Source organism: Corvus hawaiiensis, chromosome 31 (assembly GCF_020740725.1).
Source record: "Corvus hawaiiensis isolate bCorHaw1 chromosome 31, bCorHaw1.pri.cur, whole genome shotgun sequence".
Lineage (NCBI taxonomy): Eukaryota > Metazoa > Chordata > Aves > Passeriformes > Corvidae > Corvus > Corvus hawaiiensis.
Genome location: NC_063243.1, coordinates 1398420 through 1424053, shown reverse-complemented (window position 1 = coordinate 1424053; position 25634 = coordinate 1398420). Strand labels below are relative to the sequence as shown.

The 25634-nt window shown below is 60.7% G+C and overlaps 1 pseudogene; it reads left to right on the top strand.

The window, feature by feature from the left end:
• The window catches only part of LOC125318719, a 71615-nt pseudogene that overhangs the window by 11468 nt on the left and 34513 nt on the right, over positions 1–25634 (top strand).

The window sequence follows — 25634 nt, the reverse complement described above, 5'->3', positions numbered from 1 at the left end:
GCGGTGCCCGAGGGCTGAGCGGAGCTGCTCGGGAACACCCCGCTCGTCTCCGCCGCTCCAAGCCGCTTTCCCGGCTCCGGCTGCCGCCGCCGCCGCCCGGCCCTGGCGCGGTCCCGCGGGGTCGCCGCTCGAGGCGCAGCTGGAGGGGCTCGATCCGGGCCGCGCCCCGCCCGTCCCTCGCTGCGGCTCCTTCAGTGACGCGGGGCTGCGGAGATTCCCGGGTGAGGCTCTTTTCTTGCATTTTATTCTATTCTTTCTGGTTTTTTGTTTTTCTATTCGCACCTCTCTCCCTCCTCGGCGCTGCCCTTCTGGCCGCACCCGACAGCGCCCGTCCCGCCGTGCGGCTCTTCAGTGACACCGGGCGCCGCGGACATCCCCGTGCAGTTTTTTATTCTATTTTACTCCATTCTCTGGATTTTATTCTACTCACCCCCCGCCCGTCCCTCGGTGCAGCTCCTTCAGACGCGGGCGGGGGAGACGCCTCTCGGTGCGGCTCTTTGATTGTATTTTATTCTCTTCTCTGTATTTCCTTTCGTTCCCAGCTCGCCCGTCCCGCGGAGCGGCTCCTTCAGGGACCCAGGGCGGCACAAACCCCTCGGGGCGGCTCCAGCAGAGCCCCGCCCGCCGCCGCTCCCCGAGGCCTCCCCGCTGCTCCCCGGCCATCGGACACCGCAGGCCGACCCGGCCCCTTCTTCCTCTTCTTCTTCCTCCTCCTCCTCCTGCCGGGATTCAGCCCCCGCCGCCGCCCGGCTCCTTCTGCCGCTCCTGCCCGGCACGAAGCGGCGGTGCCGCTGACGGGGCCGGAGCGCGGCTGCCCCGCGACTGCCCCGCGCCTCAGGGCCGGGCCGGGGAGTGACCGCACGGCTGGGGAGGGACCCCCGCTGGACACGGCAAGGATTCCTGTCCCTCAGGGGGAAGCACGAACTCACCGAAACTCCCATCCCTTCTCCGTGCGCCGCTGGCCACAGGAGGGAGGGAAACGGGGATTGCGCTGGAGTTTTACATTCAATCCTTACAAAGCAGAGTCCCAGACGGAGCTCCGCTTTCAGCTTCCAACGAGGGAATCCAACGGGAGCGCTGGCGCTTCTGTAACCTCAAGCTCTTCCTTGATACTCGACACTTTAGTTCTGGCCATAGGAAGCCCTTCAGCAGCAATGTCTCTCCCAGCCACTGGCTTCTGGCTCACACCCAGCTCGGAGCTTGGACAAGAAACCCAAAGTCCCAAGAGAAGCAGCTCTGCTGTTACTTTCTTTTTTCAGAGTTCTCTTTTATTATATTTTACATATCATCTATATTTTACTGGGTTTTTTTCTTTTTCTAAAATCTCGCGTTTATTCTCTCTTTGCCCCCTCCAGCCCTTGTCCCCCTCCCGGAGGTTTGTGGGGCGCTGCTGTCCCTCAGCCCTTCCTGCCCCGGCACCCGCGGCCGCTCCGGTGCCCTCAGGCCCCGGCTCGAAGCGAAACCACAAAACCCTCTGGAAAGAAAGCCGGTCTGGGCGAAAACCCTGCAGAGGGGGGATTGAATGCCACGGACAGCGATTGCTGAGAGTTGGAGATTCCAAACGCTCCAAGGGGCCCGAGGGAACCGCGCTGCGGCCTCGGGGCCTCCCTGGGGCACCGCGGGGACCCCCGAGCAGAGCGACTCTTCCCACCCCCCAAAATCCGCAGCTTTGGGTCAGCTGAGGAAAAGAGCTGGAAAAAGGGGCTGGAAAAAGGGGCTGGAAAGGGGCTGGAGCCCGAGGGAACCCCTCAGCCATGGCCCAGAGCAGCCGCAGGAAAATGCCCCGGAAACCAAGGAAATCGATGGAAGTAATGAGGAATTTTTGAACTCTTTCTGCTGCTGTTTCCAGAAGGTCCCGGCCGGGTCCTGCCGGGAGGAGCCGGGGGCGGGGAGGGGCCTCAGGGCTTAATTGGGGAGAAAAGTTGAATTGGGGCAAGGAAACTTTAATGGTGGGGAGAAAATGTGAACGGAGGGGATTTGAATGGGAGGGGATGATTTGAACGGGGCAGAGAAAATGAAGTGGGTGAGGAGCCTCCCAGCCCTCGGCTGTGCCCCGAAGGTGCTGCCAGCGGTTCCCCTGCTCCCACCCCCCGGGCTGGGGGTGCGGAGCTGCCGCTGCTCCCCGGGAATGCCACGGGATAAAAACTCCACTCAAGCTTTTATGTTCCCAGTCACTCCCAGTAAGATCCCACTTGCCCCCAACATGGTCCCAGTTGTTCCCAGTCATGCCCTGTATGGTTCCTTTCACTCTCAGTCCCTCCCAGTAGAGTAAGGTAGGGCCCCCATCACTTCCAGTATGAACCCAGCCACTCCCAGTCAGTCCCTCTATGATGCCTTTTGTCCCATCATGGTCCCAGTTGCTCCAAGCATGATCCCAGTATGAGTCCAGTCACCCCCAGTATGATTCCCATTAACTTCCCAGTAGGAGTCTGGTTTGATTCCTGTCAGGCCCAGTATGATCCCAGTCACTCCCAGATACTCCCAGAACTATGCCAGTCACTCCAATATGACCCTGTCATTCCCAGCATGCGCCAGCTACTCCCAGGACGATCCCAGTTGCCCCCTGCATTTTTCCAATTGAACCCTTTCACCACCGCTGTGGTTCCAGTCTCCCAGAATGATTCCCGTCTGTCTCAGTATGATGCAAATTACTCCCAGTATATCCCAGCAGCACCCATTGGGCCTCAGCATGTTCCCAGTAGCTCTCAGTGTGGTCCCAATATATCTCAGTATAATCCCTGGTGCTCCAAATCTGGTCCTGCCCAGTCCCGGTCCTGGTCCCAGTGTATCCCTCTGTCCCATTCTGTCCCAGTCCATCCCAGCCTGTCCCAGTCCATTCTGGTTCCTTCCCGGCAGCCGCCGCCGTTTCCTGAATTCGTCTTCCCCACTCCCCCCGCCCCCATCAAAGCTGCCCCCCCGCCCCCCAAGATGCTGATGGGGATCGGGGGCTTCGTGTTGGGCTTCATCTTCCTGGCGCTGGGGCTCGGCTTCTACCTGCGCAAGCAGGTGACGGGAGGGGCCCGGGGGTCGTGTCCCCCCTCCCCCGGAGCTCTGTGCTCCCCCAGGGCCCCCCAGCCCGGTGTCACCCCCTTTGCTCTGCCCACAGAGCTCCTGAGCCGCCGGCGGCCGCAGCCCCTCCCCGTGGCCTCGGGCCCGGCCGGGACCCCCCGCTCCATCCCCGCGCTGATTTTGGGGGGTCGTGTGTCCCCCCCAGCCCCGCTGTCACTCTGCCCCCACCCGGCTGCTCCCAGTGTTCCCAATAAAGCTTCCCAGTTTGGGCTGGTCCCGTTTATTGAGGGGCACTGGGGAGGGACTTGGGGGAAACTGACGGGGAGCCGAGATTGGAGGGGGCAGAACCGACCCTGGGATGGTTCGGGAATGGGGACCCCCCTGTGTCCCCACCGTGTCACCCCGCCCTTGGGAAGCACCTGAACGCCAACACCCAGCGAACCGCAAAACGTGCCGGAACGCCCCTAAATTCCACAGCCCCCAACGACCCCCAAATCCCCCAGAAAAAGTCCCCTCAAAAGAGCCCCGAAGAAAGGCGCCAATCAGAGACAGCGCTGGACAACCTTCAGCCAATCAGAGCGCGCGGCGCTGGTGACTCACCAGTTGCCAGGCAGACCCGCAGCGCCCAGCGCTCCCCACCCGGACCCCACCTGCGCCCCCCCCTCGCCCCCAGCGCCCCCCGCCAGGGGAATTTGGGGAGGGGGCGCGTGGGGGGCTCCCAGGCCGGGCCCACAGCCCAGCCCTGCCCCAGACCGACCTGTCCCGGCTCCATCCCGGCTCCTCCCGCGGGATGCGACCGCGTTGGGAAAACGGGGGGCCAAGGGTGGGCGCTGGGCCCGGGGGGAGCAGGAGAAGGGATGTGGGAGGAGGAGGAGGGATGAGGAAGGAGCGGGAGAAGGGCCTGGAGAGAAGAGGAGAAGGAGGCGGGATTAGGAAGGAGGAGGAGCGGGAGAAGGAGGAAGGAGAGAGGAAAAGGAGGAGCAGGAAGACGAAAAGCAGCAGGGGAAGCGCGGGGTCGGTGCCCGCTCTGTCCGCCGCGGCCCCGGGAGCATCCCGCAGGTGAGCGGGGAGGGGGAGCTCGCCCCAAATGTCTTGGGGGTCCCCGAGAGGCGTTTTCTCTTGGGGGGTGTTTGGAGCTCGCAGCTTCCAGAATGGAGCCCCAAATCTCCTTGTGGGTCCCTGGGAGGGTTTCACTTGGGGGGGGGGTGCGATGTTTGGATCCTGCGGGACCCCAAAGCTGAGCCGCAAATGGCCCTTCGGGGGATATTTGGGGGCTCCGTGCCGGTGCGGGGGTGGGAGGGGGACATCGTTCTTGGGGCCCCTCTGGGAGAGCGGTGGAGGGGAACGCCGGGAGCCCCAGGGTGGGGTGAGGGGAGAGGGGCGATCCCGGAGCTGGGGGACCCCCGGCAGCCTGGAGATGGGGTGAGCCTGGATAAGGGTGGACCCCTGGGATCGCTGGAAACCTGCAGCAGAGAATCAGGGGAGAAGGGACCCCTGGGAACCGCAAAACCCCCTGGATCATCACTGAGTGGGACCCCAGAGAGGGGGAACCCCAGGAGCCACAGGACCACGATGAGCCCAGGGAAAGGAGACCCTCAGAAGCCCAAGCGGAGAGATCAGGGAGGGGGAAGTGCTGGGAGGGTTTTTTGGGCTGAATCGTGGTGGTTTGGGGTTTTTATAGACACAAAAGCCCCGGAGAATTCCATAGGTGGGCCTGGGCAGGAGGAACCCCCAGGCCAAGGCGCTCACCCCTTGTTTCTCCCCCCAAACCAGGATTTGTCATTCCCAAGGTGTGGCCGGATGGAGGAGGAGGAAAAGCCCCGGAGATGCCGCACGAGGAGGGGCTGCAAACGCAGCCCAGAGAGATCCAAGGAGGAAAGAGCCCCCCTGTGCCGGGAAGGCGGCCGGAGATCCAGGGGGAGCTCGGAGCTGGGGGAGAAGCCTCAGGGTGGGGAGGAGCCCCACAAGTTCTTGGAATGTGGGAAGGTCTTCAGCTACAACTCCCATCTGAGAGTACACCAGAGGATCCACACTGGGGAGAGGCCCTATGAGTGTGGGGAATGTGGGAAGAGCTTCAGCCGGAGCTCCCACCTGATGGAACACCAGAGGATGCACACTGGGGAAAAGCCCTATGAGTGTGGGAAATGTGGGAAGAGCTTCGGCCGGAGCTCCAGCCTGTGGGGACACCAGCGCACCCACACCGGGGAGAGGCCCTATGAGTGTTCTGAGTGTGGGAAAAGGTTTCCAAGCAGCTCCGATCTCCTCAAGCATCAGAGGAATCACACGGATGAGAGGCCCTTCTGCTGCTCTGACTGCGGGAAGAGCTTCAAGCAAAACACCAACCTCGTCACCCACCGGCGCATCCACACCAGGGAGAGGCCCTATGAGTGTCCTGAGTGTGGGAAGGGCTTCAGCTACAACTCCTGCCTGATCCGGCACCAGAGGATCCACACTGGGGAATGGCCCTACGAGTGTGAGGAGTGTGGGAAGAGGTTTCAGACCAGCTCCGATCTCCTCGTACATCAGCGGATTCACACAGAAGAGAGGCCCTTCCACTGTTGCAACTGTGAGAAGGGCTTCAATCAAAACTCCCAACTCATCAGGCACTGGTGCATCCACACCAGGGAGAGGCCCTACGAGTGTCCCGAGTGTAGGAAGGGCTTCAGCTGCAACTCCGACCTGATCCGGCACCAGAGGATCCACACTGGGGAACGGTGCTACAAGTGTGAGGAGTGTGGGAAGAGGTTTCAGACCAGCTCTGATCTCCTCAGACATCAGCGGATTCACACGGATGAGAGGCCCTTCCACTGCCCCGACTGCGGGAAGGGCTTCAAACGCAACTCCCACCTCATCAGGCACCGGCACATCCACACCGGGGAGAGGCCCTACGAGTGTCCCCAGTGTGGGAAGAGCTTCTCCAGCAGCTCTGCCTTGACCCAACACCACCGGAGGCACCGCTAAGGGAAGCCCTGCGAGTGCCCTGAGTGCGGGAAGAGCTTCGTGCGCTGCTCCAGCTCCATCCCCCGTGGGAGGATCGGCGTTGGATGATCCCCAGTGACCCCCGTTGGGCAGAGCCCTGGTGACCCCCGTTCCGGGTGATCCCCGCTGGGTGGGGGGAAGGTGTTGGAGAGATTTCTTTGCCTTCTCCTTGTGCTGCTGGGATTTGGTTGGGAATAAATTCCATCTCTGTGCCCAGGCTGGCTCTGTTGTGCCGGTGCTTGGGGTGGGATCTCTCCTGCTCCTCCTCTCAGCTCCTGGGCCTTTCCTTGTATTTCCTGTCCCTGTGCAGTTGCAGAGGGCACAGTTGCTGCCAAGCAAAGAACGCCCTCATCTGGGGCCTCATTTTTGGACACACCTGGACATCTCCATCCCCATTTTGGGGTGCATCTGAGCTCCTGGATATCTGGGACCCCATTTTTTGGGCTATATTGGGTTTGCTCGATCTGGTATTGGTAGCAGGGGGACTACAGGGTGGATTCTGGGAGAAGGTTCTGGAAGCTTCCTCTATGTCCAGCAGTGCCAATCCATGGTGGCTCCAAAGATGGAGGTGCCAGATGCAGAGAACCCCAGGGATGCAGAGATACCCCGCAGCCCCTGGAGGAGCCCCCACCGGAGCAGGGGATGCCTGAGGAGAGGCTGTGACCCCGTGCGAGACCCGTGGACAGAGGGGCCCTGCCGGAGCAGCCTGTCCTTGCAGGACTGACCCCGGGGCAGAGTGACCCCCGGGGCTGCAGCAGTGTGAGGGGACTGCTGCCCGTGGGACGGACTCAGGCTGGAGAAGTTCCTGGAGAACTGTCTGGTGGGAGGGAGCCCAGAGTGCAGCAGGGGAACGACTCCTGTCCCTGAGCAGCGGGAGAAGGCACCGGGGATGAACTGAGCATGGCCCCAGTTCCCTGTGTCCTGCACTGCCGGGGTGGGAGGTAGAGCTGGAAGGAGGGAGGGGTGGGAGGAAGAAGTTTTGAAGGGTCTTCTTTTAATTCTCCTTATCCTGCTCTGAGTTTGATAGCAATAAATTCAATTCGTATCTCCAGTTTCAAGCCTGTTCTGCCTGTGACAGTGTTTGATAAGTGAAATCTGTTGGTCCTCAGCTCATGAGCCCTTGGTTAAATTTTCTGTCCCCTGTCCGGCTGTGGAGCGCAGGGAGAGAGCGGCTGTGGTGGGTACCTGACATCGGGCCAGCGTCCCCCCATTCCAATGGGACATGTTCCTGTGTGGCCCTGGGCTATGGTGCCACGGTTGCTGTTGCTTTTGTCTTCGTTATGATTTTATCTTTTGCATGAAATGCTTGTGAAGTGCCCCCGCTGTCCCTTGTGTCCTCTGGGCACCGACAGCCCCGGCCCTTGCCCTGCTCCCCCTCCCACGTTCCATCCCGGCTGGCGGAGCCTTGGAGGGGTCGTGGGGCCGTGGGGCTGCCCCGGGGGCTGCGCCCCGAGCCGGGGCCCCTTCCCAGTGCTCCCAGTCTGCCCATCCAGCCTGGAGCAGCCAGCGAGGGCTTCAGCTGGGGCGGCAGAGAGGCGCTGCTGGGGGGTCCCAGCTCCGCTTGGCTTGGGCTGTTCTTCCCAAGCTGGGCATAAACGACTTTGGGAGTTTTCTGCCACAAATCTCTCCCCTCGTGCACTCAGCCAAAGGGGTTTGGGGCGGTTTTCCCTTTCTCGGGGAAATCAAAGCCATGCACTGAGGCTCCGAATTAGGGGCGGCAGTAGCGAGGCTGCAGGGCTTCCCAAGGAGCCGGAGGCACCCGACACGCAGGGCTGGGCAGGTCGGGCCGGGAGCAGCGGAGAGCTTTGTTTCTCTTCTCAGCTGAATGGCGGCTCGGGCCGGGCCCGTTCCAGGGCTGCTCCTCAGCTGCGGCTTTCCCCTCACGCAGCCCGGGGGGCGCTGGGAGCGCGGGGCGGGGCTGGGCCGTGTGCAGAGCCCGCCCCTCGCTCCGATTGGGCGGCGCTGCCGTCAGTCGTGGTTCTGGCGCGCTGATTGGTCGGAGCGGGGAGCAGCCCGGGCCCGGAGCCGCCGGCAGGGCGGCCGTGGCGCAGCAGAGGCGCCATTGGCGGAGCGTCTGTGCGGGCCCGGGAGCGGCGGCGGCGGCCGGAGCCCGGTGAGGCGGCGGCGGAGCTCGGAGGCGGCCCCAGCGCAGGTGGGAGCCGCGCTCGGTTCTGGCGGGGCTCGGGGCTGGCTGCGGGCGGAGGGGGCGGCAGGGGGCTGTGGCGGGTTCGTTGTGCCGTGTGGGCGCCGTGTTCGCCCTGGCGTGAGGGCGCTGCGGGAGCGGCTGCCCGCGGTCTCCTTCCCGCTGCTGCCTCGGCAGGAGCCGGTGCCGGAGCAGCGCTGGCTCGTCCCGGCTGCTGTGGGTAGGACAGAGGTGGCTGCCCCGTGGCCGGCAGTGTGCGGGAAAGTTCCCGTGGCCAGAGGTTTGTGTCCCCAGAGGAGCCGGAGGAGTCGTGTAAAAGTAACTTTATTCGTGGACAAAGGGAGAGGCCACGGGGCATTTCCCGTGGGGTCTGTCCAAGTGTTGGAGGACGCAGCCTCCTTTTTATGCCGATTTGCCCGGCCGCATCTCCGTGTCCCTTTCCGCAGTGGCTGAGGTCCTTGGAAGGTACAGACTTCCCGATCCGCCTGCTGCATGTGCCCCTTAATGTGCACCCCCACTTTGTATAACATCCGATATTCATGGCTCTGTGAAGTTTTATTTCCTTTGTTCTCTGTTTCCCCACTTTTTCTTGGCCATCTCTTTGCCAAGAGCACTTTGAGTCATTTAATTTTCCACAACCTCCTGGTCCTTCTGCTGGAAGAGAATCTGATGGCATCCCAGGGTGAAATGTGGCGTTGCTCATGGGAGTGGATTGGTGGGTGAGAAGGTCAGGAGCTGGAGCTGTGTGCTTGGTTATGATTTGGAGGACAGCTTGTAATCTAATGATGCATTGAAATGATCCGTGGGTTCTCTGGCACCTGGTATGAATTTGTTTGGGTTCCCAGGGGCTGCTCCATGGTGTTGTAGGATTTGTTCTGGTGGCCGTTCATCTTTTCCCCATTTTTGGGCGCTGCCAAAAATGCCAGGGATGCATCAATTGACCGCTTTTCTCTGATTAAATCATCACATCCTTGCATTCCCAAGTGATTTCGCTGACCTTGTGTCAGCAAAAGCAGCCCAGTGGTCAAACCCACCCTGTATAACACAGAGAGTGCCAGCAGATGTTGGAGTAGGGAGAGGGATGATTCCCCCCCGCTTTTGTGAGTGAAGTTCTCCCAACATTCTCCGTTTGCTGTTTTCCTTTTCAGCTTCAGGGATTTCTGTTGCAGAGTCAGAGATGCTCAGTGTGGGCTCTGCCTTTAGCGATGCAAATTCCGTCAGTGCAGGGAGGCAGAGCTTGGGGTGAGGGGCAGAGGGAATCAGCCCAGTTCCTGTGGCAGGCAAGGAGAGCCTGGGACATTGTGCACACTTCCCGCAGCAGAGTTAATTTGCATTTCTAAAGCTCCTCTGCTGGCTGCCTGGAAGGAAGCTTCTCTTGCAGGGCAGCCATCAGGTGACTCACAAGAGGCCCCCCAAAAGCGGCTTTTTCCACCCCCTTTTTTTTTTAAAATATTTTTTAACTGTTTATGAGGAAAAGGGTCAGTTTTAAAGCTCTTCCAGTTTTGCAAACTGCAACCTACAGGTGAACATTGACAAACCCATTCCAAAATTCTGCCATCACTAACAGCCATGCACACACATACACAAAATGCCCCAAAGCAATAAAGATTTTTGGTTCTTCTCCTCGGACTAAAAATTGACTCTCACACCTTTGGCCCAAACCCAACTGACAATATCAATGTAGAATTATTAAGAAAAACCATTCTAATGGTGTAATCTTGTCACTGAAACTGTGGGAAGAACAAAAACTCTCCAACGACCTTTTTAGTGTTAAGGGTCAAGGCATTACTTTATTCTGGCCAGGATGTGCAACAGAAATCATTTCATGCACACAGAGCCCGGGTGCGCAGAGAAAATCATTCCATGGCACACGAGTTGTACCAGATTTTTCCTCAACTTTAAGCAGTCTAAACCCATAGAAATCCGTAGGTTTAATGTTCATTGGTTCCAAGTTGGGTAGTTCTTAGTATTTGGTTTCCTATTGGCCCCGGATTGCTTGGCCTCTGATGTTAATTAGGTGCACACTCCTTGATTTCCTTCTCAGCCTTTTCCAGAGCAGGGGTCTCCAGCTGTGCCGGAGGCAGTGTCTGGGGTAGCTGTTCCTTGATGTTTGCTGATGGGCGTTGATGTTTTGTTGATGGGCGTTATCTTTTGGGTATCTTTTGGGCTATTCCCAGTCTGTTGAGATGTTAAGCTCATCTCTGTTGAGTGGTGTAACATCCCTTAACAAACACTTTCAAATTCCTTTCCCCAAGGCAGAGGCAAAGCAAGCCTGAGTAGAGAGATAAAATTTTAAAGCAATTCTGAACTTGGTATATTTTCCATCAATCGAATCCCGCCCAGCCCAGAGTGTGAGTGTAACTGAGAGCCAGAGTGGAATTCTCCCGCTGTCTCGCGCAGCAGCTGTGGCGAGTGCAGGCACAGAAAGCTCTGAAGGTCGCCCGGTGCCAGCGAGGATTGGCCCCCAGTGCCTGGAGATGCCAGAGGAGGTGCCCAGCCAGACTATTTCAGCAGAGGATCTGTGGGCAGCCCCCGGGGCTTCCCCCGCTGTGGAGCCCTGGCTGCTGCTGCGGCCCCTTCTGTGCAGGGTCAGTGGCGGCCTCGCATGGTCCTCCTGCAGCCGGGGAGTGCAAATCCGCGGGGCTTCAGAGAGCTTGAGGCGAGGGTGAGGGGTCCCCCCGTGTTCAGCTGTGCTGGCGGCTGTTTCTGTGCTCGGAGACACTTGGAATGGGCCACGCCCTTGGCCACCAGTGGTGCTTCTTTGCGCTCCTCAGGCAGGACCCGATGTCCTGGTTGGATGTTGTGGGCAGCAAAGTGCCAAGGCAGGGTCTGTGCCAGCCGAGCTTCCTGTGGAAGAGATTTCACAAGAGACAGGATTGTGGCCACAGACTGCTTGAAACAGACATCCCTGATCTCCATCCCCGAGTAGCTCGGGAATTCCCAGGGTGAGGAATGGAAACCTCAATTCCAGGGGAGGTAATTGAATATCTGCCCTGGGTCTGGCTCTTCTTCTTGCCAAAGCCAATGGCAGCAGCCGTACCCGTGGCATCTTGGTTTCTCTCAGCAGCTTCAGAAGGTGTTTCTTTATTTCCCCATTCATTCTTTCCACCCGACCTGAGCTCTGGGGTGCCAGGGCATTTGGAGGTGCCACTGTGTTCCTAAAGCAGCCAGAACGGCCTGAAGGATCTTTCCTGTAAAATGAGTTCCCCTGTCTGAGTCTATTGTCTGGGAGGGCCAGGGCAGGAGGCTCAGTTAATCTGCTTTTGAAGCCTTGAAACTTGTGCTTTCCTTCTGGTGTCCATGATGGGGTTTCTTGGCTGGCAGGAGAGGAGTGTTGTAGGGAGAGATGCCTGGCTCCAGAAGCGCTGCCTTTAGCAGGGCCTCAGTAAGAGGCTGTAACCCCTTCCTTGCCTCCCTTGGAACAGGGTATTGCTTTTAGACACCACTTGTCCTGGATGCTTCAGAGGAATTTGGAGAGGCTCCATATCTGATTTTCCCTATTTCCCTGGGGCTGCCCACACTTCTGGGTTCCCTTCAGCAGAGGCCTTTGCAGACATTTGACACCAAGGTACAGCAGCATTAGCCTCTGTATCTCCTTTGACAATATGAATTTGCATTCCCACTTCAGCCACCAAATCCCTTCCCAGTAAATTACAATCACAATTAGGAACAAACAGAAATTGATGGGTTTCAAACCCATCCCCCACATCTACTGATAGTGGTTGAATAAAACACCCCTGCTCATCTTTCCCACTTATTGCCTGAATAATCAAGGATCTTCTTGACAATTTCCCCCCTGAGGTCTCAGATTCGGAGTGGATCGAGAGGCCCCTGTGTCCGTCAGGAGCGGCCTCGTCTCGATCCAGAGGCGCCCTGAATGTTCTCAAGGGCTCTGGTGCGGTGGGTCCCTGGTGTGCTGGGAGCTCTGAGAGCCCTGACAATCCATGTCCATCAGGGGTGGACTTGCTGGTGCTGAGGGTGCTGCTGTCTGTGCTTGCAGTGTCCTTGTGGCCTGCAGCTGGAGCCCTGATTCCTTGGCAGGGGCTGTTTGGGTGGGCTCTGCCGTGCCGAGGAGGGCAATGCCTGTGCCAGGTGCTTGTGGCCACCGCCGTCCCCTGGGTGCTGGGGCCCCCTTGGGCCCTGCGGTTCATCCCTGGGGGGCTGTAGAAACTCTGCCATGGCCTTTGCCTTCACCTTGGCCTTTTGCTCATCCCTTCTTGCATTCCCCTGCTGAGCCTTTCTGGCCAAGTGCTGCAGGGGCTTCTTGTGCCTCTCCTGCAGCCCCCTCAGTGCCTGTGGGTGCTCATCCTCTGACAGCTGCTGAGCTTTCTGCACAATCATTCGTTTCTCCAGTGACCCAAACAAGATCGATGAAAGAAAATCCTGATCCTTCCACATCCCGCAGCCTCCTGGGGCCCGGGGGCCAGTGCCGGCCCTGCCCGGGGGGTGTTGGGGTCAGGCAGTGCCCGGCGCTGAGCCCCGGCTGCCCCACAGCCCCGGCCCGGCCCCGCAGCTCCCCACAGGCCCCCAGCCCGTGCTGCCCTGTCCTGCTGCTCCCCACCACAGAGAAACACCCTGAAATCCTGACCTCCTTGTTTTACTCTCCTGGAACGCGGGGATACAAAAGATGTGGATCAGCTGGCAAATTTTGAGGATAAGATGGTGCTGAAAAACATCCCAGTCCTCACGTTTTTCTCTTCCTCCTCTTTTCCATCTTCCTTTTCCTTTCTTCCCACATAGATTCCTCCTGCTGCTGTTTGCCTTAACCATATTCCTGCACACTCCCTTCAACCAATCCTTTCCCAGCACACCAACACCATCCATCCCCTGTTGCTGAGACCCCTTCTCGACTTCCCTTTTTACCCCTGCTGGGTGTCCATGTCCTTAATTAGCTCTGGGAGAATGTGCAAACTGCCTCAACATTGTCCCCTTTTGTATAGGACACGATGTCCATGGTTGTGTTGAGGCTTTGTTGTTGTTCTGGAAGTTGAGGAATTGAGCAGGAGCTTGGCTGAGCAGCAGTGTGTGTCAATCAGTGCCATTTTGTGGAGCTGATGGTTTCTGCTTGTGTCACTTGCTTGTGTCCAAGTCGGTGTGGCTGTGTCCGAGCAGATTGAGAGCATGTGTTTGTAGGGAGGCGTTGCTGTTGTTCCTTGGCTGGGGGTGCCCGGTTTTCGGGCCATCCCCCCTGGAGCAGGGTGTCCCCCCTTGGTGCAGGCGCGGCCCTCAGGCAGCGCTCAGCCAATCAGAAGGCGCGGCGCTGGTGAGTCAGCAGTTGCCAGGCAGAGCCGCAGCGCCCGGCGCTCCCCAGCTGGAGCCCCCGTGTGGCCCGGCCTTGGCGCCCCCCGCGAGGGGAATTTGGGGAGGTGGGAGGGGGGGAGCGCCAAGGCCGGGCCGGCCCGTGCTGTGCTGGCAGAAGTGGCTGCGGCGGGGGCCGAGTGCGGGCAGGAGCGGCCGAGAGCCCAGCGCTGCCGCAGCCCGAGCTGCCGCAGCTGCATCCCTGCTGGTGCTGTGGGATGCGAGAGCTCTGGGGGGCAGAGCGAGCCAGGGGTGGGTGCTGGGCCTGGGGGGAGGAGGAGAAAGGCTGGAGGAGCAGGGCTGGAGAGCAGAATGGTGAAAGGATGGACGTGGGAGCAGCAGGTGGGATTCAGCAGGAGAAGGAGTAGTGTGAGGAAGAGGAGTGTGAGGAAGAGTAGGGATACAGGAGGAGGAGGAGGAGCAGGAAGAGGAGGCACCGCAAGGTTCCAGCACTCGCTGTATCTGCAGCCTCCCCCCAGCCCCAGGAGCGTTGCCCCCCCCATCCAGCAGGTGATCAGGGAGGGGGATCCACGATTTTCCCGTGGGTGAATCTTGGTGTTTCTGAGGTTTCTTGGGCTCCATGCTGGTGCTTTGATTTTTTTTGTGGGGGCTGAATGTTTATATTTTGGAGAGAGTTTTGTCTGAATCTTGATGTTTTGGGAGTTTTGGGTCTGTGTCTTGATGTTTGTGGTACTTTTGGTCTGAATCTTGGTGTTTTGGAGGTTTTAACAGACACAAGATGCTTGGTGATGGCCTTGGGCAGGAGGAACCACAAGCCGAAGGCGCTCACCCCTTGTTTCTCCCCCAAAACCAGGATTTGTCATTCCCAAGGCGTGGCCGGATGGAGGAGGAGGAAAAGCCCCGGAGATGCCGCACGAGGAGGGGCTGCAAACGCAGCCCAGAGAGATCCAAGGAGGAAAGAGCCCCCCTGTGCCGGGAAGGCGGCCGGAGATCCAGGGGGAGCTCGGAGCTGGGGGAGAAGCCTCAGGGTGGGGAGAAGCCCTACAAGTGCTTGGAATGTGGGAAGGGCTTCAGGTGGAGCTCCAGCCTGAGGGAACACCAGAGGATCCACACTGGGGAGAGGCCCTATGAGTGTGGGGAATGTGGGAAGGGCTTCTCCAGCATCTCCCACCTGATCCGGCACCAGGTGGTCCACAGCAGGGAACGGCCCTACGAGTGCTTGGATTGTTGGAAGAGCTTCGGCCAGAGCTCTGAACTGAAGGTACACCAGCGCACCCACACTGGGGAGAGGCCCTACGAGTGTTCTGACTGTGGGAAGGGGTTTCAGAGGAGCTCCAGTCTCCTCGTACATCAGCGCATTCACACGGATGAGAGGCCCTTCCGCTGCCCCGACTGCGGGAAGGGCTTCAAACACAACTCCACCCTCATCACCCACCGGCGCATCCACACCGGGGAGAGGCCCTACGAGTGTCCTGAGTGTGGGAAGAGCTTCTCCAGGAGCTCTACCTTGACCCGACACCAACGGAGGCACCGCTAAGGGAAGCCCTGCGAGTGCCCCGAGTGTGGGGAGAGCTTCGTGCGCTGCTCCAGCTCCATCCCCCGTGGGAGGATCGGCGTTGGATGATCCCCAGTGACCCCCGTTGGGCAGAGCCCTGGTGACCCCCGTTCCGGGTGATCCGCGCTGGGTGGGGGGAAGGTGTTGGAGAGATTTCTTTGCCTTCTCTTTGTGCTGCTGGGATTTGGTTGGGAATAAATTCTCTCCCTGTGCCCAGGCTGGCTCTGTTGTGCCCGTGCTCGGGGCAGGATCTCTCCCAGTCCTTCTCTCAGCTCCTGGGCCTTTCCTTGTGTTTCCTGTCCCTGTGCAGCTGCAGAGGGCAGGGACAGAGCGGTTTTGGTGTCTCCCGGCATCCAGGCAGGGCCAGCCCAGCCCCGGGGGTTGTGAGGGGCTTGTGGGGGGTCTCTCGTTTTTAGGACATCTCCACTGGAGGAGGGTGTCCCTCCATTGCTGCAGCCCCAGCCCTCAGGCAGCGCTCAGCCAAGCAGGGAACACCCTCAGCTGGGGCCTCATTTTTGGGCACACCTGAGCCCCTGGACATCTCCATCCCCATTTTGGGGTGCAGCTGAGCTCCTGGATACCTGGGTTCCCAGTTTTGGAGCTCTATTGGGCTTGCACAGCCTGGTTTTGGTAGCGGGGTTGGTTTAGAGGTGGCTTCTGAGAGAAGGATCTGGAAGCTTCCTGTCTGGCAGAGCCAATCCCTGGCGGCTCCAAAGATGGAGGTGCCGGATGCAGAGATGCCCCCACAGCCCCTGGGAAGGAGGGAGGGGTGGGGGGAGGATGTTTTTAAGGGTCTTCTTTTCCTTCTCATTCTCTTGCTCTTATTTTTTCGGTGTCATCAATTTAATTAATATCTCTAATTAGAGCCTGTTGTGCCCGTGCTGGTGTTTGCTGTGGGATCTCTCCCGGTCCTTTTCCCCACCCGGGAACCCTCTGTTCCATTTTCTCTCCCCTGTGCAGCTGCGGGGGGCAGGGACAGAGTGGCTTTGGTGGGTGCCTGGCACGGGGCCAGCGTCACCCCAGGCCATGGGCACCCCTGAGATCCCGCGTCTCTGGGGACACATTTCTGGGCACAGCTGAGCTCCCACCTGCCCAGCACCTCGAGGTTCCCCCTCCAAAAAACCCCACTGCAGGGCCCTCAGCCAATCAAAATCATGGCCGGCGCTGGCCATGGGGCGAGTGGTGGCAGCTGGGGCCGTACTGGTGGCACTGGTGGTGCTGGGAGCCACCCCGGCTGCAGGCGCAGAGCTCTCGAGTGAGCAGGGGGGGCCGGACATGATGGGAAAGGGGGGAGAAGGGGAAAAAGGGGTGATGGGACCCCTAAAATGAGTGAGAGGTGGAGGGGACCCTCAAAGGAAGAGCAGGAGGGGTCTGAAGAGTGGGGGAGAAACGGGTGGGAGGGGGTGGGAAAGTGGGGAAAAGTGGAGGATGGGACCCTAAAAGTGAGCGGGAGTGGGCTGGGGATTGGGGGATTGTGGGGAAAAAGGGTGGAAAGGGTGAAAAGGGGGGAATGGGACTCCAAAACTCCTCTGGGGAGCGGCTGGAAATGGCGGGAGAGGGGATGTGAAATAGGGAGAAAGGTGGAAAAGAGGAAGTGGGAGCACGGGCAGGAGGGTCCCATGGCGGCCGTGGGGCACAGGGGGTGCGGAGCGGGGATCCGGGGTGGCTCCCGGAGCTCTGGGCGTGCTGGGGGCTGCAGGGGGGCACCCCCTGAGCTGTGTCCCGCACACACAGGGGTGTTCCAGGGGATGATGAAGTCCGAGTGTCACTTCATGAAGGGCAGCGAGCGGGTGAGGTTGGTGCAGAGGAGCATCTGACACCGGGAGCAGCAACTGCACTCGCCAGCGATGTGGGGCTGTTGGTGGGGGACACCCCGTGTGGGGAGAAACAGGCGCAGTGCTGGAACAGCCATGCAGCAAGAGTGGGGTACAAAGGGGCTCTGGCGGACAGGCTCTGCCGGCACAACCGCGAGATCGTTGCCCCGTTGCTGGCGGAGCGCAGAGGTGCAGAACGTCGGGCAGAGCGAGTCCCCTCGGGCCCTGCCCTGGGGATGAGCCTGGAGCCCCTCAGCCCCCCTGGAGCCCATCCCCGGGGCCTCTTGTCCTTCCAGGTTCCCCTGAGCTCTCCCAGTCCCTCCCAGTCCATCCCAGTCCATCCCAGTGTCTCCCAGTGCCCCCGCGCGTGTCCATCGCAGCCCTGCGTGGCGCTGGCGCCCCTCAGCCAATCAGAGCGCGTCTCTCTGATGACTCATCAGTTGCCAGGCAGACCCGCAGCGCCGACTGCCCCGTGCTGGACTCGGCCTCCCAGTGCCGCGCGCTCCATTCCCAGTCGCTCCCAGTGCCCTCCCAGTGCCTCCCCAGTGCCCTCAATCCACTCCCCTCTCACGAGGGCAGCTCACTTCTCTCAGAACACCCCAACCCAAAGCTGTCTATGCTTCTAGGCCGATCTCTTGTCCTGTTTCTCGGTGTTGAGCATTCCATCAAGAGCCATCCTTCTTTTTAGCCTTGGCAAAGGGGCTGGGAGAGGGTTTGGGGGATCCTCGGAAGGCAGGGAGCAACTGGGATGGGGCTTGTGGAGTCCTGGAGGGGATGAGAGTGGGTTTGGCATGTGCTGGAAGGTTTAACGGTGTTCTGGACAGATCTGGGAGGAAAAAAAGAGGGGTTTGGGGCGTCCTGATGATTCTCTAGGGGGTTTTATTAGGAGGTCCTGACCCCTGCAGAACCCCCAGAGATGCCAGCGGACACTGCCCGCAGCCAGATTCTGACGGGGATCGGGGACTTCGTGTTGGGCTTCATCTTCCTGGCGCTGGGGCTCGGCTTTCACTTGCTCGAGGAGGTGACGGGGGGTCCCGGGGATCGCATCCCCCCTCCCCCAGAGTGTGTGTGCCCCCCCGGGCCCCCAGCCCGGTGTCACCCCCTTTGCTCTGCCCACAGAGCTCCTGAGCCGCCGGCGGCCGCAGCCCCTCCCCGTGGCCTCGGGCCCGGCCGGGACCCCCTGCTCCGTCCCCGCGCTGATTTTGCGGGGGTCGTGTGTCCCCCCCAGCCCCGCTGTCACTCTGCCCCTGCCCAGCTGCTCCTAGTGCTCCCAGTAAAGCTTCCCAGTTCACCCCAGTGCCGTTTATTGGAGGACACTGGGGAGGGACTCTGGGGAACCCCGCGGGGGAGCTGAGATTGGGGGGCAAAACTGGCCCTGGGATGGATCAGGAATGGGGACCCCCGTGTGTCCCCCCCGTGTCACCCCGCTCTGGGTGCTGGGAGCCCCCGGCTGCGGGTGAGGAGCTCTTGGGTGAGTGGGGAGGGGCGCGGGGACGACGGGAAAGGTGTCTGAGAGGGGGATAAGGGCCGGGGGGACAGCGGGAAAGGATTTCCCATGGGAGTCCCTTCGTTTCTCCATCACTTGATCTCTTGAGCATTTCCCTGGGGCTCTCGGGGGGGCAGAACCTCACGGGGGGCTCCCCAAACCCCTGTCCCTCCCTGGGGGTCTCATGGGGGGTTCCTCCCCACCCAGCAGCTGGTGCTGAGGCGGCCGTGGGGCAGAGAGGGGTGGGAAAGGGGTGTCCAGGGGGGTCCCTTGAGCTCCCAACCTGCTGTGGGATGCTGGGGGCTGCTGGAGGGGGGCACCCCCTGTCCTGTCTCCCACACAGGTGTGTTCCATTCCTGGGGAAAAGCCCACTGGCACTTCCTTGATGACAACAACTGGGTGAAGTTCATAGACAGGAACATCTACAACTGGGAGCAATTTGGGCACAGGGGATACCCCAAAATTTGGAGGTGGGATGGAGTTGTCTTGAGGTGGAATTGAGCCGTTTGCAGTGGGATGGAGACAAGGCTTGTCTGCCTGGGAATGACTGGGTTCATACTGCAAGTGACTGGGGCCCTACGTGACTCTACTGGGAGGGACTGAGAGTGAAAGGAACCATAGAGGGCATGACTGGGAACAACTGGGACCATGTTGGGGGCAACTGGGATCTTACTGGGAATGACTGGGAGCATAAAAGCTTGAGTGGAGTTTTTATCCCGTGGCATTCCCGGGGAGCAGCGGCAGCTCCGTGCCCCCAGCCCGGGGGGTGGGAGCAGGGGAACCGCTGGCAGCACCTTCGGGCCACAGCCGGGGGCTGGGGGGCTCCTCCCCCACTTCATTTTCTCTGCCCAGTTCAAATCATCCCCTCCCATTCAAATCCCCTCCGTTCACATTTTCTCCCCACCATTAAAGTTTCCTTGCCCCAATTCAACTTTTCTCCCCAATTAAGCCCTGAGGCCCCTCCCCGCCCCCGGCTCCTCCCGGCAGGACCCAGCTGGGACCTTCTGGAAACAGCAGCAGGAAGAGTTCAAAAATTCCTCATTCCTTCCATCGATTTCCTTGGTTTCCGGGGCATTTTCCTGCGGCTGCTCCGGGCCATGGCTGAGGGGTCCCCTCGGGCTCCAGCCCCTTTCCAGCCCCTTTTTCCAGCTCTTTTCCTCAGCTGACCCAAAGCTGCGGATTTTGGGAGGTGGGAAGAGTCACTCTACTCGGGGGTCCCCGCGGTGCCCCAGGGAGGCCCCGAGGCCGCAGCGCGGTTCCCTCGGGCCCCTTGGAGCGTTTGGAATCTCCAACTCTCAGCAATCGGTGTCCCTGGGATTCAATCCCCCCTGCAGGGTTTTCGCCCAGACCGGCTTTCTTTCCAGAGGGTTTTGTGGTTTCGCTTCGAGCCAGGGCCTGAGGGCACTGGAGCGGCCGCCAGGAAGGGCTGAGGGACAGCAGCGCCCCACAAACCTCCGGGAGGGGGACAAGGGCTGGAGGGGGCAAAGAGAGAATAAACACGCGATTTTAGAAAAAGAAAAAAAAAATAGATGATATGTAAAATGTAATAAAAGAGAACTCTGAAAAAAGAAAGTAACAGCAGAGCTGCTTCTCCTGGGACTTTGGGTTTCTTGTCCAAACTCCGAGCTGGGTGTGAGCCAGAAACCAGTGGCTGGGAGAGACATTGCTGCTGAAGGGCTTCCTATGGCCAGAACTAAAGTGTCGAGTATCAAGGAAGAGCTTGAGGTTACAGAAGCGCCAGCGCTCCCGTTGGATTCCCTCGTTGGAAGCTGAAAGCGGAGCTCCGTCTGGGACTCTGCTTTGTAAGGATTGAATGTAAAACTCCAGCGCAATCCCCGTTTCCCTCCCTCCTGTGGCCAGCGGCGCACGGAGAAGGGATGGGAGTTTCGGTGAGTTCGTGCTTCCCCCTGAGGGACAGGAATCCTTGCCGTGTCCAGCGGGGGTCCCTCCCCAGCCGTGCGGTCACTCCCCGGCCCGGCCCTGAGGCGCGGGGCAGTCGCGGGGCAGCCGCGCTCCGGCCCCGTCAGCGGCACCGCCGCTTCGTGCCGGGCAGGAGCGGCAGAAGGAGCCGGGCGGCGGCGGGGGCTGAATCCCGGCAGGAGGAGGAGGAGGAAGAAGAAGAGGAAGAAGGGGCCGGGTCGGCCTGCGGTGTCCGATGGCCGGGGAGCAGCGGGGAGGCCTCGGGGAGCGGCGGCGGGCGGGGCTCTGCTGGAGCCGCCCCGAGGGGTTTGTGCCGCCCCGGGTCCCTGAAGGAGCCGCTCCGCGGGACGGGCGAGCTGGGAACGAAAGGAAATACAGAGAAGAGAAGAGAATAAAATACAATCAAAGAGCCGCAGCGAGAGGCGTCTCCCCCGCCCGCGTCTGAAGGAGCTGCACCGAGGGAAGGGCGGAGGGTGAGTAGAATAAAATCCAGAGAACGGAGTAAAATAGAATAAAAAACTGCACTGGGATGTCCGCGGCGCCCGGTGTCACTGAAGAGCCGCACGGCGGGACGGGCGCTGTCGGGTGTGGCCAGAAGGGCAGCGCCGAGGAGGGAGAGAGGTGTGAATAGAAAAACAAAAAAATAGAGAGAATGGAATAAAATACAAGAAAAGAGCCTCACCCGGGGATCTCCGCAGCCCCGCGTCACTGAAGGAGCCGCAGCGAGGGACGGGCGGGGCGCGGCCCGGATCGAGCCCCTCCAGCTGCGCCTCGAGCGGCGACCCCGCGGGACCGCGCCGGGGCCGGGCGGCGGCGGCAGCCGGAGCCGGGAAAGCGGCTTGGAGCGGCGGAGACGAGCGGGGTGTTCCCGAGCAGCTCCGCTCAGCCCTCGGGCACCGGGGGGTTCCGGGAGTTGTTCCCGACCAGCTCCGCTCAGCCCTCGGGCACCGCGCTGGGGTCGCCGCGCACTTTTCACCCCCGGCCGCCCGCACGGGCCGGGCCCCGCGGCTCCCGCTGCCGCCGCCTCGGCCTTATGAACTCCCCTCCCCTCAGACCCTCCCGGGCACCGCCGGGCATTAGCGCAGCTCCCGGGGCCGTGTCCCTGCCACACTTGAGTATTAAATCCGACAGATTTGGGGAGCTGGCACAGCCCTAGAAACCAGGGCTTTGCCCTCGGCAGCTTGGAGCTGCACGAGGGGGATAAAGGATCCCCTGCACTCACCGATGCTCCCAGAAGCAGCTCTGGCCCCCTAAGAATGGGGCTGTATTTGGGAGAGGGAGGATGACTGGGATGGGGTCTGCAAGGAAACAGACACATGTTGGGATGAAGAGGTTTGGATGATCTGGTTCCTGAGGAGGTTTTGGGGCACCCTCCAATCCTGAGGGATGTGTTACTGGGAGGGGGGACACACCTGGCTCTTGCACTTGGAGTGCGGCCCACAGGGAAGGACATGGGGAGCCCATTTTAGGGTAGATCCCGCTGCTTTCCACCAGTTTTGGGGGAGTTATAAACGGATTTGGGAGAATCCCCAGTCATTTTCAGAGGCGGAGGTGAGGCCTTTTTTGGGAGGATCCTGATGCTTTCCACCAGTTTGGGGGGTTCTAAATGGCTTGTGGTGGAACCACTTTCGTGGGTTCTGACACTGCCCACCCGTGCTCTGCACTGGTCCGGACTGGTGCTCCCAGTGCCGCGTGGGGCAGGGCCACGGGGACCCTCCACAGCACAGCGCGGCTGCTTTGGGGCTGGCGGCACTTGCCCGGCGCTGGCCATGGGGCGTGTGCTGGCAGCTGGGCCGTACTGGTGGTACTGGTGGTGCTGGGAGCTCCCGTGTCTGGGGGCAGTGGGACTCAGGTGAATGTGGGCATCTCAGGGGTGTGGTGGGGACGACGGGAAAATATTGAGAGAGGTGGGAAAAAGGGAGGAAGAGAGCAGAAAATGGGAGCTGGAATGCCCAGACCAGGAGTCCAGCCAAGGGGTCTCTGGCCTGACTGCCCCCAGCAAGTGGCTCCCACAACCCCTCACCCTGTCCCCAAAATCCCTTGGCATCCCCCACCCATCTCTGTATTCCCCCTCCAAAATCTCCAGGCTCCTGCGGTGAGAACAAAGGGGTCCAAGTTACCATCCAGTGTGACCACAAGCACCAAACTTTTTTCTCCACACAACAATCTTGCCTCTTTTCCCCTTGCCCAGCTTCCCCCACAGCAGCTGGGAGCAGCCAAGAGCCGAGCGCTGCCCCAGCCCAACCGGCCCCAGCTCCATCCCTGCTCCTCCCACGGGATGCGATGGGTTTGGGGGGAGGGGGCCAAGGGTGGGCACTGGGCCTGGGGGGAGGAGGAGCGGGGGATGGGATGAAGGAGGAGGGGGAGAAGGGATGGAAGGAGGAGAAGGAGGAAGTGCAGGAGGAGCAGGAGGAAGAGGAGGGATAGAGGAGGAGCGGGAGCAGGAACAGGAGGAGGAAGAGGAGGCAGCACGTGCGTCCAGCGCTCCCCATATCTGCAGCTCCCCGCCCTGGGAGCATCGCCCCCCTGCATTCTGCAGGGGACTGGGGAGGGGAAGCTCACCCCAAATACCTTGTGTGGACCCTGGGAGGGTTTTTTGGGCGGTTTCCGCTGGCAGCTCACAGCAGAGCCCCGGCTGTGGGTGGGGGATGTGGGGTCTCCCCCCATGTGTGGGTTGGTCTCCCTGGGTCAGGCTCTGGTACCACGTGGCAATCGCCCGGTGCCGGTGCAGTGTGAGCGGGACGCCAGTTTCAGGGACACCGGTTTCAGGGACTGCCTGGGAGATCCAGGTTTGGGGGAAGCCCGAGAGCCACGGAGTGGGAAGAGCGGAGAGGGGCGATCCCGGAGCTGGGGGACCCCTGGCAGCCTGAAGGGAGGGGGAAGATGGAGAGCAGGGGAACCAGGGACCCCTTGGACACCGAAGTGGGGAGCCTGGAAAGGGGGGACCCCTGGGATTCCCCGGACCCCTGATAGCCCAGAGAAGGTGGGAATCCCGGATATGGGGGAACCTCAAAATACACAGGACCCCCAGAAACCCAGAGAGAGGGAACTCCTGAGAGGTTATTTTTGCTGAATCTTGGAGTTTTCTGTTTGAATTTGGATCTCTTGGGCTGAATCTTGATATTTTCTAAATTTTTGGGGTGGGGGCGGGAATCCTGTTGTTTCTGAGCTTTAGTGGTCCAAATGTTGGTGGTTTGGTTTTTTGAAGGGCAGAATTTTCCTATTGTGGAGGAGTTTTTCCTGTATATCAAGATTTTGGGAGTTTTGGGGCTGTGTCTCTGTGTTTAGGGCTTTTGTGGTTGGATCTTAATATTTTGAAGGGTTTTATGAACACAAATGCCTGGTGACTTCTAGAGATGGACTTGGGCTGGAGGAACCCCCAACCTAACACACTCACCCCTTGTTTTTGCCCTGAAAACAGGATTTGTCATTCCAAATCTATGGCCAGATGGAGAAGGAGGCTGCGAGGAAGAGGAAGATGCCCCGGGAGCCCCAGGCAGGTGAGGAGGAAGTCAGTGCCCCTTTCCCTTCTCTCCTGCTCCATCTCCCAGCCCAGCATCACCCCCGGCTGCAGGACAACCCCGCTGCCGACGCCGTCCTGCCGGGGACGGACTGGGGGGATCTCCTTCCCCTTCCCTGTGGCACGGAGGCAAATCCCATCCTCTCCTTCTCCACTCTCCTTCCTCTCCTCGTTCTGTCCTTATTCCTTCCACTTTCCTTCCTCCTCTCCTTCTTCCCTGGTTTCTTCTTCTTGTTCCTTCCTCTCCTTCTACCTTTTCCTTTTCCCTTCTCCCTGTCCCTTCCTCTCCTTCTCCTTCCTGCCCCAGGCACTGAGCTGCAGATGGAGACCAGGGGGAACAAATCCCTGCGGCAGAACCTCGTGAAGAGGCCGCTTTCAGCAGCTCCTCGGTGCAGGAATCCAGCGGGGAGGAAAAACTGAAGAGATCCACGAGGAGTGGCTGCAAACCCAGCCCAGGGAGCTGCGAGGAGGAAAGACCCCCCGTGAGACAGAAAGGCAGCCGGAGATCCAGCCACAGCTCAGAGCTGATGGAGAAGCCTCAGGGTGGAGAGAAGCCCCACAAGGGCTTGGAACGTGGAAGAGATTTGGAAATCCACGGGGATGCAGAGATACCCCGCAGCCCCTGGAGGAGCCCCCACCGGAGCAGGGGATGCCTGAGGAGAGGCTGTGACCCCGTGCGAGACCCGTGGACAGAGGGGCCCTGCCGGAGCAGCCTGTCCTTGCAGGACTGACCCCGGGGCAGAGTGACCCCCGGGGCTGCAGCAGTGTGAGGGGACTGCTGCCCGTGGGACGGACTCAGGCTGGAGAAGTTCCTGGAGAACTGCCTGGTGGGAGGGAGCCCAGAGTGCAGCAGGGGAACGACTCCTGTCCCTGAGCAGCGGGAGAAGGCACCGGGGATGAACTGAGCATGGCCCCAATTCCCTGTGTCCTGCACTGCCGGGGTGGGAGGTGGAGCTGGAAGGAGGGAGGGGTGGGAGGAAGAATTTGGAAGGGTCTTCTTTTACTTCGCATTACCCTGCTCTGAGTTTTTGGATTTTTCTGCCACAAATCTCTCCCCTCGTGCACTCAGCCAAAGGGGTTTGGGGCGGTTTCCCTTTCTCGGCGAAATCAAAGCCATGCACTGATGCTCCGAATTAGGGGCGGCAGTAGCGAGGCTGCAGGGCTTCCCAAGGAGCCGGAGGCACCCGACACGCAGGGCTGGGCAGGTCGGGCCGGGAGCAGCGGAGAGCTTTGTTTCTCTTCTCAGCTGAATGGCGGCTCGGGCCGAGCCCGTTCCAGGGCTGCTCCTCAGCTGCGGCTTTCCCCTCACGCAGCCCGGGGGGCGCTGGGAGCGCGGGGCGGGGCTGGGCCGTGTGCAGAGCCCGCCCCTCGCTCCGATTGGGCGGTGCTGCCGTCAGTCGTGGTTCTGGCGCGCTGATTGGTCGGAGCGGGGAGCAGCCCGGGCCCGGAGCCGCCGGCAGGGCGGCCGTGGGGCAGCAGAGGCGCCATTGGCGGAGCGTCTGTGCGGGCCCGGGAGCGGCGGCGGCGGCCGGAGCCCGGTGAGGCGGCGGCGGAGCTCGGAGGCGGCCCCAGCGCAGGTGGGAGCCGCGCTCGGTTCTGGCGGGGCTCGGGGCTGGCTGCGGGCGGAGGGGGCGGCAGGGGGCTGTGGCGGGTTCGTTGTGCCGTGTGGGCGCCGTGTTCGCCCTGGCGTGAGGGCGCTGCGGGAGCGGCTGCCCGCGGTCTCCTTCCCGCTGCTGCCTCGGCAGGAGGCGGTGCCGGAGCAGCGCTGGCTCGTCCCGGCTGCTGTGGGTAGGACAGAGGTGGCTGCCCCGTGGCCGGCAGTGTGCGGGAAAGTTCCCGTGGCCAGAGGTTTGTGTCCCCAGAGGAGCCGGAGGAGTCGTGTAAAAGTAACTTTATTCGTGGACAAAGGGAGAGGCCACGGGGCATTTCCCGTGGGGTCTGTCCAAGTG